The sequence below is a fragment of the Anomaloglossus baeobatrachus genome, chromosome 1 (assembly GCF_048569485.1).
Source record: "Anomaloglossus baeobatrachus isolate aAnoBae1 chromosome 1, aAnoBae1.hap1, whole genome shotgun sequence".
In the NCBI taxonomy this organism is placed as follows: Eukaryota; Metazoa; Chordata; class Amphibia; order Anura; family Aromobatidae; genus Anomaloglossus; species Anomaloglossus baeobatrachus.
In genome coordinates this window covers 666,642,787-666,657,315 of record NC_134353.1, presented here as the reverse complement: position 1 = coordinate 666,657,315, position 14,529 = coordinate 666,642,787, and the positions used below count along the sequence as shown (strand labels likewise).

Sequence of the window (14,529 nt, the reverse complement as noted above, 5' to 3'; positions counted from 1 at the left end):
ATGATTAGTATATTACACTCGCCTAACATGGGAATGATCAGTATATTACACATCAGAAAATTGTGTGTTAAAGGGACTGTCCACTTCTACACCTCTTCTCATTCCCTTATTTGCCCCCTTAAAAATTTTCAATAACAACACATACTCCTCCGGAGTATGGGGGAGGCACGGGAGAAATCTTGTACACGATTGTGGGAAGAGGAGATAAGAGAGGAGCAGAGAAGGAGATCTTGTGTGGATCTGAGGTTGCGTGCAGGTAGGTACCGGGAGACTAGGTCACAGATGTAGGGAGGAGACAGGTTGTGGATGGCTTTGTATGTCATGGTTAATGTTTTGAACTGGAGTGGTTGGGCGATGGGAAGCCAGTGAAGGCATTGGCAGAGTGGCGAGGCTGGGGAATAGCGAGGGGAGAGGTGGATTAAGCGGGCCACAGAGTTTAGCATAGACTGGAGGGGTGCAAGAGTGTTGGAAGGGAGGCCAGAGAGCAGGAGGTTGCAGAAGTTGAGGCGGGAGATGATGAGGGCATGCACTAATGTTTTTGTTGATTCTTGGTTAAGGAAAGCACGGATCCGGGAGATATTTTTGAGTTGTAGTATGCATGAAGTGAAGAGGGCTTGGATGTGTGGCTTGAAGGATAGAGCAGAGTTGAGGGTTTCTCCAAGGCAACAAGCTTGTGAGACTGGGGAGAGTGAGCAACCATCAAGTTTGATGGAAAGGCTTGTTAGAGGAGATGAGTGAGGAGGAGGAAAGACAATGAATTTTATGGTTGACTACTCGTACATTTGAAGGCGGGCACTGAATGGGCACGGGACTCGTGTGGCGTAACAACCTCCCGTGAGCCCCGGGAGAGTGAGTAATGGCACTACTGTAACGTCGCAAGCATGGGAGGTGAGTATAAGCTTTTTTAATTTAAGCGGGCAAATATGGAGAATGAGGAAGGGTTGTCCAAATAGTGGATAACCCCTTTAAGCAATGGTGTTTATACAGTCGCTAAACTATGCAGTTGTGCCATAGTTCAAAAGTGAAAAGTTGTTTGTGTGAGTGGAAAACCATTTTTCAGAGTCATCGAGGCAGTATGGTAGACTGGCCAATACACTGAGCCACGGTTCAGTACATTACTGAAAAAGGACCAGAATAGGCTGCAGTACCAAACACCGAGTCATTGTGTGAAGAGACGTCCTTTGCCTTTGATTAATTTTCTCCCTCCAGGTGACGTCAGTGCCGACATCTTTGAAGTCCAGCGCATGCACTTGCATGATCCGTGCTGAGAAGTCTTCTGTCTTGCTCAGTGAGCTTGGTGAGGCTGAGATGTATACAGCCGGGCTCACTGGTACTGCAGCCTGTTTATTTTCTATCCATTATTACCTTTTCAGTAATGTACTGTTTAGCGGTCAGACAAACCAAAAATAGATGAAAATAAATCTGTTTTATGTCTGTGAGAAGAAAAAGTGATGCGTTAACGCGACCTCATGTAGAGATTAGGCAGGATTATGTGCAAGCATTTCTTCTTTAAGGGAAGATGTCGCATTTTTTATTTTTGTATTGATAATAGTGATTATGAAATCAAGTATTTTTAATACGAAATTAAATTCACTGTTTAGTTTTTATTTAATTCTAGTTTTACTGAAGCACTGGGTGCTGCCTTCTTGGTTTTGCTGTAACGAGAGTTACTCACTTCAAATACGGCAGCGCCCAGTGCATAGAAGACAGTTGTCGCTCTCCGACTCTATCTCCTGCACTTTGTCTGCTTCCTCAGGAGCAGAGCACAGCAGAGGGAGGAAATCGCAGCCATCTTTGTGGAATTTACAGCGTACGCTACCCTCCCCCTCCCGCTTCTGCTACTATCCTCTCCACCCCCCCGCCGCTGCCACTCTCCCCTCCCCCCGCCGCCGCTACCCTCCCCACCGCTCACCTCGGTCCTCCGTTCCTCAGCAGAGCACGATATACTGAGGTGTACACGGGCGTGCATGCGGCAAAGCATTAGGGGAGTGTGCGTGTGGCAGAGCATTAGGGGTGTGTGCGTGTGGCAGAGCATTAGGGGGGTGTGCGTGTGGCAGAGCATTAGGGGGGACATGCGTGTGGCAGAGCATTAGCGGGGCGTGCGTGTGACAGAGAATTATGGGGCGTGCGTGTGGCAGAGCATTAGGGGGCATGCTTGTGGCAGAGCATTAGGGGGCATGCTTGTGGCAGAGCATTAGGGGGGCGTGCTTGTGGCAGAGCATTAGGGGGGGCGTGCTTGTGGCAGAGCATTAGGGGGCGTGCTTGTGGCAGACCATTAGGTGGGCATGCTTGTGGCAGAGCATTAGGGGGCGTGCATGTGGCAGAGCATTAGGGGGCGTGCATGTGGCAGAGCATTAGGGGGCGTGCATGTGGCAGAGCATTAGGGGGCGTGCATGTGGCAGAGCATTAGGGGGGCGTGCTTGTGGCAGAGCATTAGGGGGCGTGCATGTGGCAGAGCATTAGGGGGGCGTGCGTGTGGCAGAGCATTAGGGGGGGCGTGCGTGTGGCAGAGCATTAGGGTGGCGTGCGTGTGGCAGAGCATTAGGGGGGGCGTGCGTGTGGCAGAGCATTAGGGGAGCGTGCGTGTGGCAGAGCATTAGTGGGGGTATGCTTGTAGCAGAGTATTTAGGGGGCATGCGTGTCGCAGAGCATTGGGAAGCATGCATGCGGCAGAGCATTGGGGGGAGAGCATGCAACAGAGCATTTCGAGTGGGTGGGCGGGCGTGCGGCAGAGCATTTTTTCATGGGCATGGGTGTGGCAGAGCCTTGCTGGTATGGGGCGTGCAGAGCGCTATGTGGGGAGCACTATGCAGCTGTCCTTGGTGACACTTTAGACATTAGGATCACTTTGCGGTCACCAACAATATGGCTCCTCACTATGATCCTAAACTTTATCTTCCCATATCCTGTTGGAAACCCCCAGATTGGAATAGGGAGGTGACATCACACACAGGAGAGCAGATTGTGCCCACTTTTACTGCAGATGTAATGTAGCTACGGTAGCTCTACAGTAGGATTTCAGCAGCTGCTCCCCCTAGCGTTTAAGATTGGAAAATATCAATTATTTTTTTTATTTATTTATTTTTTTTATATTTTGTTCAATTAAAAACAAATATTTAAACAAAACATGAAAACATTAATATTTCACCTTTTTTCAGTTAGGCTACTTTCACATATCCGGTTTGAGCAGTGCGGCTCAATCCGGCTGTGAAACCTATGCAACGGATGCGGCGAAAACACCGCATCCTTTGCATAAGTTTTTACATGTGGCCCGTCCGTTTTTTTCCGGTTGCGGCACGCTACTGAGCATGCGCAGTGGAAGAAACCGCATGCGGCGGCCGGATGCGTTTTTTTCCGCATCGCGCCGCATCCGGCGTCCATAGGCATGCATTGAAAAATGCGCCGCAGCGGCCGGATGCGGTGTGATGCATTTTTTGTGCTGGAGCAAAAAATGTTGCAGGCAGCGTTCCATCCGGCCGCGGCATCGGCTAAATCTGCCGCATGTGGCAAAAAACGGACCGAACGCAAGCCCATGCGGCACAATACGGCACTAATGTAAGTCTATGCAAAAAAAAAAACGCAACCGGCGGCAAAAAAAATGGTTGTGGTTTTTCTGCAGAGCGCCGTATTGTGCCGCAGAGCAAAAACCGGATGTGTGAAAGTAGCCTTATTGAATTTTTTTTTTTTTTGGATGACACCTTCCCTTTAAACACAAAAAATAAAAACATAAAAAAAGCATAAGGAAAAAATGACTTCATAAATATAGTAAAATAAACTTGTTTATCATTTTAAAATTGCAGACTATTTGACACTTGTTAATATTTTATCTACAGGAGTTTGGCAATGATGAAGAGCGCAAGACAAACCTAAGGTGAGTGATGCTTGCGTAGTCCTGTAGACTATTAGAAGAAGGGAACTGATGGAAAATGTTACCTGTTCATCTAATAAAGAAATGGAATAATACGTCACCCCAGCAGCCAGTTTACCGGGAGCCAGTCACCAGGTCTTCACAATATAAAGTACAGCCACCACCTTTAATCCATTCGAGCTGCAGACAATTTTTGTTTTTGTGTTTTCATTTTTTTCCTCCCCTTTTTCCCACAGCCATAACTTTTATTTTTAAGGCTATGTGTCCACGGGAGAATGTAGCTGCGGATTTTTCTGCATCAAAATCCGCAGCTTTCCCGCAAAATCCGCACCTTTTCAAAGGTGCGGATTTACCGCGCATTTGATGCGGATTTTGGTGCGGAATTTTTTTTACCCGATTTTAAAGCCAAAATTCGGTTGAAAATCCACAACAATAATTGACATGTTGCACATTTTTCCGGATCGAAATCCGCTGCGGAAAAATCCGCAGCGTGGGCACAGCATTTCCAAAATGCCATAGAAATGGCTGGGAAGTGCCTGAGCTGCAGATTTTCGGGAAATCCGCAGCTTTTCCGCGGCAAAATCCGCGCATTTTCCGCAGCGTGGGCACATAGCCTTACTCTTCTGTCCACATAGACGTATGATTTTTTGTATTTTGCTGGACGTTGTACTTTTGAATGGCACCAATCATTTTACCACCTAGCATACTGTAAAACATTGAAATATTTTCAAATGTGGAGAGATTGTGAAAAAATACATAATTCTGACGATTTTTTTTTTAAATTGTTTTTACAGTGTATATTTTATGGGAAAAATGACCTTGCCGTGTGACACTTTAGTGCATCTGATTAAAGCGGGCTTTACACACTGCGATATTGGTCCCGATATCGCTAGCGTGGGTACCCGCCCCATCTGTTGTGCGACACGGGCAAATCGCTGCCCGTGCCGCACAACATCGCCCAGACCCTTCACACTACTTACCTGCCCGGCGACGTCGCTGTGACCGGCGAACCACCTCCTTTCTAAGGGGGCGGTTCGTTCAGCGTCACAGCTGCGTCACTGAACCGCCGCCCAATAGAAGCGGAGGGGCGGAGATGAGAGAGACATAACATCCCGCCCACCTCCTTCCTTCCGCATTGTGGCCGGGAGGCAGGTAAGGAGAGCTTCCTCGTTCCTGCGGTGTCACACAGAGCGATGTGTGTTGCCGCAGGAACGAGGAACAACTTCGTTACTGCTGCAGTAATGATATTTGAGAATGGACCCCCCCATGTCACCGATGAGCGATTTTGCACGTTTTTGCGATAATGCAAAATCGCTCATAGGTGTCACACGCAACGGCATCGCTAATGCGGCCGGATGTGCGTCACCAATTCAGTGACCCCAACGACTTCGCATTAGCGATGTCGTAGCGTGTAAAGCCCCCTTTAGGCGATACCAAACGTCCAGGTTTTCTTTATTATTTTAGTGGTAAAAAAAAAATAAACATTTGCAAAGTAAAACTTTGTCATTTTCCTAGACCCATAATGTTTGGGGTTTTTTTCAGTAGATGGAGCTGTGAGATTGCTTATTTTTTGCGAAGTGAGGCTGCGTTTTTATTGATACCATTTTGCGATGGATATAACACTTTGATCGCTCGTTACAGCATTTTTTTTGCAGTATTGCAGCAACCAAAAAAACTTAATTTTTTTTTTTTTTTTTTTTACTGTGTTTACTAATCATGTTATTTTTATATTTTGATAGATCGGACTTTTCTGAATGCAGCGACACCACATATTCAGTGGTGTGAAAAAGTTTTTACCCCCTTCATGATTTCTTATTCTTTTGCATGTTTGTGACACTTAAATGTTTCAGATCACTAAACAAATTTAAATACTAGACAAAGATAACCAGGGCTGTGGAGTCGGTAAGCCAAACCTTCGACTCCGACTCCGACTCCTCAAATTCTCTTGCACCGACTCCGACTCCGGCTCCGACTCCGACTCCTACATATATTGCTTATAGTTAGGTGAAAAATTTATTGTAGTACATGAATATGTGTATGTGAACATCAGACATTTAATAATTTTTATGATACAATAATCAAGATATTTGGATAGAACATAAAATATATTTATTGGAATACAACTTTAGAACACAAAAAACTGTAATAAATTGTAAATATGTAATACACTATGTAATATACAGTAGATTACATATATATCTTGTGTGTGTGTATATACACTGTATATATATATATATATATTATATATATTACATATTTACAATTTATTAGTTTTTTTGTGTTCTAAAGTTGTATTCCAATAAATATTTTATGTTCTATCCAAATATCTTGATTATTGTATCATAAAAACAATTAAATGTCTGATGTTCACATTGTACTACAATAAATTTTTCACTTAAATATAAGCATTATACTAAATGTTGTTATTTAGTAAAATATTCAGCACATTCTGCATTGCACTCCTGTCCCCAATTTATTATATATTTTAGGAGTCGGAGTCGGTGCATTTTATACCGACTCCGACTCCGACTCCGACTCCACCAAAATGAGCTCCGACTCCGACTCCGACTCCACGACTCCGACTCCGACTCCACAGCCCTGAAGATAACACAAGTAAACACAAAATACAGATATAAGTGAAGGTCTTTGTTATTAACCCCTTAAGCCCCCGGGCATTTTGCGTTTTTCCGATTTTTTTATTTTCCCTATCTTTGTTCCGAGAGCCGTAACTTTTTTATTTTTCCGACACACTAGCCATATGAGGGCTTGTTTTTTGCAGGACGAGTTGTACTGTAGGTTAAAATGGAACCATAAGTTTTACCATATAGTGTACTGGAAAACGGCAAAAAAATTCCAAGTGCGGAAAAATTGCAAAAAAAGTGTGATCGCACAATAGTTTTTGGGATATTTTATTCACTATGTTCACTATATGGTAAAACTCATGTGTCGTTATGATGCCTGAGGTCGGGTGCGAGCTTGTAGACACCAAACATGAATATGTTTACTTGTATCTAAGGGGTTAAAAAAAATTCACAAGCTTGTCCAAAAAAAGTGGCGCACGTTTTGTACCATTTTCCGAAACTTGTAGCGTTCTCATTTTTCTTGATCTATGGCTCAGTGACGGCCTATATTCTGTGTCTCCAGCTGAAGTTTTTAACGGTACCATTTTTGCGCAGATGCTATGGTTTTGATCGCCTGTTATTGCATTTTGCGCAAAATTTGCGACAACCAAAAAACGTAATTTTGTCGTATGAAATTTTTTTGCTGTTACGCCGTTTACCAATCAGATTAATTGATTTTATATTTTGATAGATCGGGCATTTCTGAACGCGGCGATACTAAATATGTGTATATTTGTTATTTTTTTAACCCTTTAATTTTCAATGGGGTGAAAGGGGGGGTGCTTTGAACTTTTAGGGTTTTTTTTATTTTTTTTAAAAAAAATGTAAAACTTTTAACTTTTTTTTTTTATTTTGCTAGTCCCCCTAGGGGGCTATAGCGATCAGCAATCTGATCGCTCTGCCATATCTCCAGATTACAGCTACAGAGCTAAGATCTGCAGATATGCTGCTTTACTTTCAATGTCGGCAGTATTCCGGCATTGAGAGTAAATGACTCATGTTAGCTACAGGCGTCATCACATGACCCTGTGCTACCATGGCAACCACTGGAAGTCACGTGATCATGTCACGTGACTTCCAATGGGGGCGGGGTAAGTCAGCATAATGGCGGCGCGCATATACATCTCGCTGCCAGATTTTGGCAGCGATATGTAAGGGGTTAATAGTCGCGGGTGGAAGCGATTCCACCCGCAACTAGCAGGCACACATGTCAGCTGTTGAAAACAGCTGATATGTGCGCGGATTGCCGCGGCCTGCCCATGGCAGGGGGCGGGGATTAACCGCACACGATCCATGACGTACTCAGTATATTATGGGTCGTTAAGGGGATAAGGGAAAAAGAAATCTAAACCTACAGGGCCCTGTGTAAATAAGTGATTGCATCCTAAACCTACTAACTGGTTGGGCCACCCTTAGAAGCAACAACTGCAATCAAGTGTTTGCGATAACTGGCAATAAGTCTTTTACAATGCTCTTGAGGAATTTTGGCCCTCTCAACTTTGCCACACTGGAGGGTTTTTGAACATGAACTTCCTTCTAAAAGTCTTGGCGCAGCATCTAAATCGGATTAAGGTCAATACTTTGACTAAGCCACTCCAAAGTTTTAATTTTATTTTTCTTAAGCCATTCAGAGGTGGAGTTGCTGGTATGTTTTCGATCATTGTCCTGCTGCATTACCCAAGTGAGCTTCAGCTTGAGGTCACAAACCGATGGCCAGACGTTCTCCTTCAGGATTTTTTGGTAGACAACAGAATTCATGGCAGCGATTTGCCCGTGATGCACAAACGACGGGGACGGGTGCGATCGGCAGCGACAACGCTAGCGATGTCGCTGCGTGTAAAGTGGCCTTAAGTCTTCCAGGTACTAAAGCAGCAAAACAGCCCCAGACCATCACACTGCCACCACCATATTTTTCTGTTGATATGATGTCCTTCTCTGAAATGCTGTATTACCTTCTATACCAGATGTAATGGGACACACACCTTCCAACAAGTTTAACTTTTGTCTTGTCAGTCCACAGAGTAATCTCCCAAAAGTCTTGGGGATCATCAAGATGTTTTCAGGCAAAACTGAGACGAGTCTTTATGTTCTTTTTGCTCAGCAGTGGTTTTGTCTTAGAAGTCTGGCATGCAGGCCATTTTTACCCATTTTTAAAAGCACAACTCGTCCCACAAAAAAAACCAAGCCCTCATATGGGAAGATTGACAGAAATATAAAAAAGTTACGGCTCTCGGAAGAAGGGGAGCAAAAAACGAAAATTGAAAATCACCTGGTCATGAAGCGGTTAATAATAAAGACCTGCATAAACTGCATTCTGTGCTTACATTTGTTATCTTTGTCTGATATTTAAATTTGTTTGGTGATCTGAAACATTCACACCACTGCGTGGGGGTGGGGGGGTGATTTGAGCTTTTATATATATTTTAATTTTTTTCAGATATTTTTTTAAAACCTTTTCTTCTTTGTTGTTGTTTAATAGTCCCCTAAGGGGTCTATAACTTGATCGCTGATCTGATCACTTATGTTACATACAGTAATGCCACAGTATTTCTGTATATAGCAGAAATCACACCGCTGTTATGACAAGCATGGCGGTCTTCAGCAGTCCCCCTGCTGTCTTAGCAACCCGTCTGCGACCCATGACCACGTTACGGATGCGCCAATGGGCGGTTAATGTATGCCACACACAGGCATAAGTTAAATCCTGTTGTCAGCGTATGGCAGCGGGATTACCAGGTTACCAGGTTCCACAGTTGTTAGTCGCAGGTCCTGGCTATAACAAAAAGGATTTGTATCCGGCATTCGGAAATAAAAATCCCACCTTTTATTGAATCGGTTTAACACGTGAAAAAATCAAGCATAGACAGTATGGACAGACCAATTTACGTGTTTCGGGCAAAGCCCTTAGTCTTGACCAACCGATTCAATAACATTTTTTTAAACCAATTCAGTAAAGGAATGATTTTTATTTGCGGATAACGGCTACAAATCTTTTTTGCCTTATCCATGGATCCAGGAACCGGCCTGTAGTTCCGAGCACCGCAGCTGCATTATACTGAGCAATTGGTCGGCGCTGTCTGAATTTCACATGTTCGAAACCTGGCTATAACACACACAAATTACCCTCCTGCCATCTTCTGTCGTCTTTGTCCCATGTGCACTTAGATTTCTCCAAAATCTCTGAATCTTTTGATGTTATGTTCTGCAGATGGTGCGATATTCAAAGTGTTGGCAATTTTCCATTGAGGAATATTTTTCTGAAATTATTTTACAATTTTTAGACACCTTTGTTCACTGATTGGTGAACGTCTGACCATCTTTGCTTCTGAGAGACTCTGCCTCTGTAACATGCATTTTTTTATACAGTCATCTGACTTAGTTGAAAATTGACCCTTGAGCTGTTTTTCATTAGTACCACTGACTTTTTCAGCCTTTTGATAACTGTCCTAACTTTTTTGAGTTATTTGCTGCCATCAGTTTCTCAAAGAGTTACAGTTTTTCAAATAAAATGGAAAATATCTAATGTTCATCTTTTTATCTGTGTCTTATATTCTGTTATAATTAAAATATGGTTTTGAGATTTTGAAATCATTGCATTCTTTTCTTCTCCACATTTTATATGGTATCTCAATTTCTTTTGGAATTAGGGATGTACATGAATATAACATAACGCAATGTATGTTCTATTCCTTGCACAGAATGGTTAACACAGTGCCTTGCGAAAGTATTTGCCCCCTTGAATATTTCAACCTTTTCCCACATTTCAGGCTTCAAACATAAAGATAAAAATGTTAATGTTATGGTGAAGAATCAACAACAAGTGGGACACAATTGTGAAGTTGAACGAAATTTATTGCTTATTTTAAACTTTTGTAAAAAAATAAATAACTGAGAAGTGGGGCATGCAATATTATTCAGCCCCTTTAAGTTAATACCTTGTAACACCACCTTTTGCTGCGATTACAGCTGCAAGTCGCTTGGGGTATGTGTCTATCAGTTTTGCACATCGAGAGACTGAAATTCTTGCCCGTTCTTTCTTTGCAAACAGCTGCAGCTGAGTGAGGTTGAATGGAGAGCGTTTGTGAACAGCAGTTTTCAGCTCTTTCCACAGATTCTCGATTGGATTCAGGTCTGGACTTTGACTTGGCCATTCTAACACCTGGATACGTTTATTTGTGAACCATTCCATTGTAGATTTTGCTTTATGTTTGGGATCATTGTCTTGTTGGAAAACAAATCTCCGTCCCAGTCTCAGGTCTTTTGCAGACTCCAACAGGTTTTCTTCAAGAATGGTCCTGTATTTGGATCCATCCATCTTCCCATCAATTTTAACCATCTTTCCTGTCCCTACTGAAGAAAAGCAGGCCCAAGCCATGATGCTGCCACCACCATGTTTGACAGTGGGGATGGTGTGTTCAGGCTGTGTTGCTTTTACGCCAAACATATCGTTTGGCATTGTGTCCAAATAGTTTGATTTTGGTTTCATCTGACCAGAGCACCTTCTTCCACATGTTCGGTGTGTCTCCCAAGTGGCTTGTGGCAAACTTTAAACAACAATTTTTATGGATATCTTTGAGAAATGGCTGTCTCCTTGCCACTCTTATATAAAGGCTAGATTTGTGCAGTGTATGACTGATTATTGTCCTATGGACAGAGTCTCCCACCTCAGCTGTAGATCTCTGCAGTTCATCCAGAGTGATCATGGGCCTCTTGGCTGTTTCTCTGATTAGTCTTCTCCTTGTTTGAGATGAAAGTTTGGATGTACGGCCGGGTCTTTGTAGATTTGCAGTGGTATGATACTCCTTCCATTTCAATATGATCGCTTGCACAGTGCTCCTTGGAATGTTTAAAGTTTTGGAAATCTTTTTGTTACCAAATCCAGCTTTAAATTTCTCCACAAAAGTATCATGGACCTTCCTGTTGTGTTCCTTGGCTTTCATGATACTATCTGCGCTTTAAACAGAACACTAAGGGTACCGTCACACTTTAGCGATGCAGCAGCGATCCCACCAGCGATCTGACCTGGTCAGGATCGCTGCTGCATCGCTACATGGTCGCTGGTGAGCTGTCAAACAGGCAGATCTCACCAGCGACCACTGACCAGCCCCCAGCCACCAGCGATGTAAAAGCGACGCTGCGCTTGCACGGAGCCGGCGTCTGCAAGCTGCGGACACTGGTAACTAAGGTAAACATCGGGTATGGTTACCCGATGTTTACCTTAGTTACCAGTGCACACCGCTTAGCGCTGGCTCCCTGCACTCGTAGCTACAGCACACATCGGGTTAATAAGCAAACCTTTGCTTATTTACCCGATGTGTCCTGCCGGCTCGTGTGCAGGGAGCAGGGAGCCGGCACTGGCAGCGTGAGAGCTGCAGATGCTGGTAACGAAGGTAAATATCGGGTAACCACCTTGGTTACCCGATATTTACCTTGGTTACAGCTTACCGCAGGCTGTCAGATGCCGGCTCCTGCTCCCTGCACATTCGGGATTGTTGCTCTCTCGCTGTCACACACAGCGATGTGTGCTTATCAGCGGAAGAGCAACAATAAAAAAATGAACCAGCACTGTGTGTAACGAGCAGCGATCTCACAGCAGGGGCCAGATCGCTGCTCAGTGTCACACACAGCGAGATCGCTAATGAGGTCACAAAAAACGTGACTCAGCAGCGATCTCAGTAGCGATCTCGCTGTGTGTGAAGCACCCCTAAGCCTATCACAGAGCAGGTGCGTTTATATGGTGACTAGATTACACCCAGGTGGATTATATTTATCATCATCAGTCATTTAGGACAACATTGGATCATTCAGAGATCCTCAATGAACTTCTGGAGTGAGTTTGCTGCACTGAAAGTAAATGGGATGAATAATATTGCACGCCCCAATTTTCAGTTTTTTATTTTTAAAAAACTTTAAAATTAGCAGTAAATTTCATTCACCTTCACAATTGTGTCCCACTTGTTGTTGATTCTTCACCATAACATTACATTTTTATCTTTATGTTTGAAGCCTGAAATGTGGGAAAAGGTTGAAAAATTCAAGGGAGACGAATACTTTCGCAAGGCACTGTATGTCTCTAGTAGCGTAAATGCATTAATCATGTCCTGGCCATGGTGGACAGGTGTGCATCCTGCTAAATCTTGCCATTACATTAGTAAATGACACTAACCTTCTGTTCATTCTGTACTGAGTGGTGGCCGGCAGCGATACGTACCAATTAAGACCCACTAATTTACTCAATGTACTGTTCTCTGGAGTAGCTTAGAGCAGATGTGGCCACTGACAGATCATAAACCCTGGCTTTAAAAAAAAGTAATAAAGTCACCTTAATGTGAGGGGTAATGATATAAGGAACCCATTGTCTCTCCATCTGAAAGCTACATATAGATAAGAGGCATGTTCACAAGTGGCTATTAGGATGAAGCCAATGTCTGGAAGGTGGAAGTCCAAGGTTTATGTCTACAAAATTCATACATGACATCAGGCTTATCAGAGTCTGATGCCAGGAAGAAAAAACCTTTGGTCCGTAGACTCTCCTTGGAGAAATTTCCACCTGCAGAGTCCCTTCACTTGGATTTGAAGATGTTTGTGGTCCCTCCTTTTTAATAATATACAGATCCCATCCAGAGAGGGCTTTTAATTAGGGCATAATGGGACACAATGAATAATGCACATTAGTTACAGGGGTTTTCCAATGAACAAAATTCATTTTTATCAATTGATCTTGGAATAATAATTTCCACAATTGAATGTGTTTAAAATGTTCTTGTGTTAAGATATTGTTATATATGTGCCCGTTATGTACCATGTAATGGCCTGTCTGACCCTACAGGGACATGGTCTGGTCATACCACTTCTCCAGGGGAGGGGAGGACACAAAAGGCTATACAGACATTACAGCACGGAATCGCAGATACCGTATTTTTTTGTTTTATAAGACGCACCAGATTATAAGACACACCCCAAATTTAGGGGAAAAAAAGCTAAAAAAAAATACCTATGAGGTCCGTTTCATAATCCAGTGTTGTCTTACCGGGGAGGGGGTGGCAGCAGTGGTGGAGCGGGGGTCACAGGAGGCAGGGGCGGTGCTGGAGTACGGCGATGTTGCGGGTGGTGCAGAGGGGGGCCCAGATGCACACTGCGGACGCTGCTCTGTGCCGGGGCTGTGAACGTGGCGCTGCTCTGTACGACGCTGCTCTGTGCTGGGGCTGTGAACGCGGCTCTGCTCTGTGCTGGGGCTGTGAACGCGGCTCTGCTCTGTGCGGTACTGCTCTGTGCTGGGGCTTTAAACGCGGCTCTGCTCTGTGCGGCGCTGCTCTATGCTGGGGCTGTGAACGCGGGGCTGCTCTGTGCCGGGGCTGTGAACACGGCTCTGCTCTGTGCAGTGCTACTCTGTGCCGGGGCTGTGAACGCGGGGCTGCTCTGTGCCGGGGCTGTGAACACGGCTCTGCTCTGTGCAGTGCTACTCTGTGCCGGGGCTGTGAACACGGCTCTGCTCTGTGCAGTGCTACTCTGTGCCGGGGCTGTGAACGCGGGGCTGCTCTGTGCCGGGGCTGTGAACGCGGCTCTGCTCTGTGCGGTGCTGCTCTGTGCTGGAGCTGTGAACGCGGCTCTGCTCTGTGCGGTGCTACTCTGTGCCGGGGCTGTGAACTCGGGGCTGCTCTGTGCGGTGCTGCTCTGTGCTGGGGCTGTGAACGCGGGGCTGCTCTGTGCCGGGGCTGTGAAAGCGGGGCTGCTCTGTGCCGGGGCTGTGAACGCGGCTCTGCTCTGTGCGGTGCTGCTCTGTGCTGGAGCTGTGAACGCGGCTCTGCTCTGTGCGGTGCTACTCTGTGCTGGGGCTGTGAACTCGGGGCTGCTCTGTGCGGTGCTGCTCTGTGCTGGGGCTGTGAACGCAACTCTGCTCTGTGTGGCGCTGCTCTGTGCCGGGGCTGTGAACGCGGCTCTGCTCTGTGCGGTGCTGCTCTGTGCTGGGGCTGTGAACGCGGCTCTGCTCTGTGCGATGCTGCTATGTGCTGGGGCTGTGAACGCGGCTCTGCTCTGTGC

At 45.0% G+C, this 14,529-nt stretch overlaps 1 protein-coding gene across 2 annotated transcripts in view; it reads left to right on the top strand.

Moving 5' to 3' along the window:
• Positions 1-14,529, top strand: part of SSH1 (slingshot protein phosphatase 1) — a 118,268-nt gene that overhangs the window by 31,900 nt on the left and 71,839 nt on the right. Inside the window, exon 1 of one of the 2 annotated variants that reach the window (XM_075320022.1) lies at positions 3,838-3,871. The exons of the other annotated variant lie outside the window; for it this stretch is intronic. The gene's annotated coding sequence lies outside the window, so the exon portion shown is untranslated. Of the gene's footprint in view, positions 1-3,837; positions 3,872-14,529 lie in introns of those variants that run through there. 2 annotated transcript variants of the gene reach the window in all.